General features: G+C 39.1%; 1 long non-coding RNA gene across 1 annotated transcript; it reads right to left on the bottom strand.

The window, feature by feature from the left end:
* Nucleotides 1-1,043: 1,043 nt before the first annotated feature.
* LOC101177628 lies at nt 1,044-3,770 on the bottom strand. The gene is made up of 3 exons (XR_178445.1): nt 3,655-3,770; nt 2,914-2,964; nt 1,044-2,629 (listed from the first exon to the last, which is right to left on the bottom strand). It is a non-coding gene; the product is annotated as an uncharacterized LOC101177628 (long non-coding RNA).
* Between the last annotated feature and the right edge of the window lie 1,312 nt (nt 3,771-5,082).

The raw sequence follows: 5,082 nt of genomic DNA, 5'->3' as shown, positions 1-5,082 counted from the left end.
AATCACTGTATCATCAGGGCCTCCATACCTTCAGCATTAGGAGATACCGACAAAATGTTTTGAAAAGTGATTTTACTAATTTCTATTTCCACCAGCAGTGTATGAGAATTTCTCTTGTTCTGTAACTGTATCCCACTTAATGTTAATGAATTATTATTTTTTTGTCATCCAATGAATGTACAAAGCTGTTTTGTTGTGGCTTTTTCATTTTCTAATCTTTATTTTTTTTTAATTGGCCACTGGAGTTTCTCTTTTTGTGAAAAGAGTCCTGATCTACTGTTAGTCAGTTTTCTATTAGTTTTCTAGTCTTTATGTTGATTTATTGGCTATTCCTTTTTTTTCTGTTTTTTTTTTTAATTTTTTTATTTTTTTGAGACAGAGTCTCACTCTGGTGCCCAGCCTGGAGTGTAATGGCATGATCTCGACTCACTGCAACCTCTGCCTCCTGGGTTCAAGTGATTCTCCTGCCTTAGCCTCTCAAGTAACTGGGATTACAGGCGCCTGCTATCACGCCCAGCTAATTTTTTGTATTTTTAATAGAGATGGAGTTTCTCCATGCTGGTCAGGCTGGTCTCGAACTCCTGACCTCGTGATTCATCCACCTTGCCCTCCCAAAGGGCTGGGATTACAGGCGTGAGCCACCATGCCCAGCCTATTGGCTATTCTTTATATATTCTGGATGCTAGTTCTTTACTGATTATGTATGTTACAAAATAGTATTTTGTGTTTTCATTCTTTCTCTGGAGTCTTTTTTTGGTAAAAACTATTGAGATATAATTCACATGCCATACAATTCACCCATTTACATTGTACAATTCTGTGGTTTTTTTATATATCCATAGACATGTGATCATCACCACAATCAATTTAAAAGATTTTATTGCCCTAAAAAGAAACTGGTACTCTTTGTGGGTCACTCCCCATTTGCCTCGAACAATCCCCATCCCTCCTCCCGCCAGCTCTAGACAACCACCAATCTGATTTCTGTCTCTACAGATTTGCTTATTTTGGACATTTTATACAAATAGAATCATACAGTATGTGGCCTTGTATAATAACTGGTTTATTTCACTTAGCACAATGCTTCAAAGTTCACTCATGTTGTAGCATGCGTCCGTGCTTCATTAGTTTCGATTGCCAAATAGTGTTGCGTTGTAACTCTGGTATCGGTTAATTAAAGAGAGGTTTAAAATTGTACCTTTTTAAATAAAATGGCTCAAAATAGATAGGAAAATGAATGCCTGAGAAAGTTCTTCTGAGTCTTAAAGTGTCCATATCTTTGACTTCCTCTGGGGCATACTAAAGTGAGGACAGGGCAAGAACTTGAAGATGTGCCATTTAAGAATGAAAACTCCATCTTCACTGTTTGGGCTTGGAACCCTGTGCTAATGAGAAAATCCCTGCAGATTTCAGATATGCCAAGCTCATCTTGAGTATGACAAGCAGGACAGTTGCTTATGTTGTGCACTGAAGAAAAAAATGAGAAAATGAAATAAGATGGCAAGGCATTTACCTTATCAAAAAACGTACAGGCTTCCTTTTAACTTTCTTCAGAAAAGAATATTTGAAGATGCAGATAGTGAAAAAAGAAAAAGATCCACTGCTTCAGAAATGTCAACAACTACCAGTAATCCTTAGTCGGAGATAAAAATCTCTTAAAGAGGTGTAGGAGGGGAGCCCCTCATGCCTGTTCTGCCCATGGCATAGTCTTCTCACCTGTTCATGTTTGAGTCATAAACCCCCACCCCCACTCTCACTTCTCCATCTATTTGACCAAATCCAAACCTATTTCCTCCCACTTCCAAATCACTGCTTGCCATTCAAACCCGTGTAGGCGAACTCCAGTTGGCATTTGGTTTTGAATTAATACATATTAGTGGGTGGTAATACATTTCTACCAGTGCATATATTTACTTGGAATACAATTTTCCATCTAATGCATTTTATTCACTTCACTGCATGGTAACTGCATCCAGAATAATATCTTTAGTGATTATTCATTACTGGAATAATGTATCGGTGCCAAACAGCAGCTTTTAAGTGGCTTCAGAATTTTTTCTTTAAATTGAACATGTTATTATTACACAGATAGAATAATCCCATTATCCCTACTAACTGAAGATGACAGCTTTCCAGGAGGCTATTTGACAAAGCTGAATTCAGGTGGCAACCAGGCCTTCCTCTGACTAGGGATGGGGTGGAGGTGGGAGGTGGTTAGGGAGCTGGTCTTGGGGAAGGTGCTGCTTTGAATGTGAAGACAAATGTGTGATGAACAGATGGAGCAGAAAGCTCGTGTGCATGTGAGGTATAGTTCAGAGTAAAGTGTGTGTGCTGTTTAAAACAAAAAGTGAAGGTAAGGACAGAAGTGTCTTTTGAAAGCTGTGAATGAGTGTGTGTGTGTGCGAGAGAGAGAAACATGGGAAGGATGAGAGAGAGAGAGACACACACACAGAGAGATATGGAGTAAAAGAGACACACACACACAGATTGAGAGAGAGAGGGAGGGAGACTGAGATTTTTCTGTAATAGCAAAAACAATGCAAAAAATCTTATGGGATTACAGAATGATGTAGCAAAGCATCACATTTCATGGAGAAACTTCAGGATGAATGGGAAGGTAGGATTATGTCTTAGAACATGAGGCAGGAGGAATCATTTATTGAATGGCATTTCTATTCTGTAACTCTTTTATTTTTTTCTAAGTGATAGTTGTTATCCCTATTTTCTCAGATTAGGAAACTGAGGCTCAGAGAAATCAGATTTAATTGCCCACAGTCATCTACCTGGTAAGTGCTAGAAAGACAATTTGATTCCAAATCCATGTAATTATAAATCCTGTGTTACTTTCACTGGATTCAGAATGAGGAGTGGTTAAGACTATTAGCTGCTAAAATCCTAGTTTTATCACTTAACGTTTGCAGACTGTAGGGCTTTGGGCCAATTGATTTGATGGTTGCCATTTTTCTACAGGAATGTTGTAAGGATTCAGTGAGAAAGAACACGTGGAAAGTCTCAGATCATAAAGAATTGTTCAGTTATTGCAAGTATGTTCTTTATTTTCCCCCCACCCCATGACCTGGGAATGAATTGCTGGGCACTTCACCACTGAAACTAGAGAGGAGCATGCCCTGCACCACCCATGAAACTTTGTGAAACCATGCCTCCTCAGCCTCCTCCGGTCCCTGGATCCATGGTCCTTGCCTCAGGCAGGCTTAGAGCTGAACTAGTTCTGCAGCCTTTCTTTGTGCCTAGTGTTCATCACCCATCAGCACTTTAGAGGTCATAGTCTGAGGGTTTCTACTAAAACTCAGAGAAGCAATCTAGATCATCTTCATTGTGTCATGGTCGTTTTCACCTTAGGCTTTCCTGGGAAAGGCTTAAAAAAATGAGGGCACCAAGGGCTCATTCAAAGAGGTGAAACCCTAAGGTACTGATATTTTTAAAAATCACCTGTCATTCTAATATTCTACTAGGGCTGATCACTATTGGTCTTTGAGTTAGGATTTAGTTTATAGCTGGGAAGATCAGCAAAGCAAACCTTGAAGGCTAATGGACAGTGAGGGTAAAAAGCTGTCTTCATTTTCTGTTACCTAACACTCTGTTACAGAGTATCTAAAACTGGGCAGTATATAAAGAACAACATTTATTTCTTACCATTCTGGAGGCTGAGAAGTCCAAGGTTGAAGGTTCACCTCAGGTGAGACCTTCCTGCTGGGGACTCTGCAGAGTTCCAGGGTGTTGCAGGGCAGTCACATGGTGAGAGAGCTGAGGGTGCTGACTCAAATCTCTCTTCCTCTTCTTAGAAAGTCACCAACCTCACGCTCATGATGAACCATTAATTCATTAATCTGTGAATCTATTAATGAGAGCAGAACCCTCATTGACACAATTACCTCTTAAAGGCTCCATTTCTTGATGCTGACACACTGAGGATTAAATTTCAGAATGAGTTTTAGAGGGGACACATATTCAAATTATAGGTGAAACTGGGTGGAGCCCAATAGAAAGCCTTTGTCCAGATGGTCTTAAGTCTCTGATCCAGGCGTCTCCAATGTGAGAAGCCAGAACAGAAGCTAGATTGCCACATCCAGGTGCTGGGCCAGGTGCTGAGAACTGAGGAAGAGTTATTAATTTTCCAGTGCTGCCAAGAAAGAACCCAAGACATTGCACATGCAGTTTTCTTTCCTCTTTTTGGCTTAGCTTTTTCTTTTTCTACTATTTCCTATGTAGATTAAAAAATTTGGTTTGTAAATAACCATACAGGAAAATGGGCTTTTTAAGTGTATATTTGAAAAATTTTAACACAGGTATAGATTTGGGTGACCACTTCCACAGTCAGAATATAGTTCCATCACCTCAAAAAAATTTCCTCGTGCTATCCCCTTGTACTCACACACCCCCCCAAACCCAGCCCCAGGCAACCACTGGTATGTTCTCTGTCACTATAGTTCTGTTTGTTCGAGGACGTCATATAAATGTGATCACAATGTCTGTAATCTTTTGAGACTGAATTTTTACATTCAGTCTTTGGGGGTCATCCAAGTATGAATGATTTGTTCCCTTTTATTGCTAAGTAGTATTCCATTGCAGGAATGCATAGCATTTGTTTAACGATTCATTCACTGAAGGGCATTTGGATGGTTTCCAGTTTGGGGTGGTTATGAATAGAGCTTCTATAGATATCTGGCACAAGATTCTTTTGTGTGTATGAATACAAGCTTTTTCTTTTCTCTAGAGTCATGTGGTAATTGTGTGTTTTACTTTATAAGAAACAGATAAACAGATTTTCAGAGTGACTATATCATTTTTCATTCACAGCAGCAAGGTATGAGAATTCTAGTTGCTCCATATCCTCCCCAGATCTTGATATTGTATTTTTATATTAACAATTCTGGCAGGTATGCAGGGGCATCTTATAATTTTAATTGGCATTTTTCTAATGGTTAAAGATGTAGAAAATATTTTTATGTCCTTATGTCATCCTTAAGTAATCTTTGAAGCAGTCCCTGTTTGTCTTTTACCCATTAAAAAGTGTGCACTGAGTTTTCAGAGTTCTTTATGTATTCTAGTTACAAGCTCTTT

Source organism: Nomascus leucogenys, chromosome 6 (genome assembly GCF_006542625.1).
Source record: "Nomascus leucogenys isolate Asia chromosome 6, Asia_NLE_v1, whole genome shotgun sequence".
Taxonomy (NCBI): domain Eukaryota; kingdom Metazoa; phylum Chordata; class Mammalia; order Primates; family Hylobatidae; genus Nomascus; species Nomascus leucogenys.
Note: the sequence above shows the minus strand (reverse complement) of the source record. Positions and strands in the feature narration are given on the sequence as shown.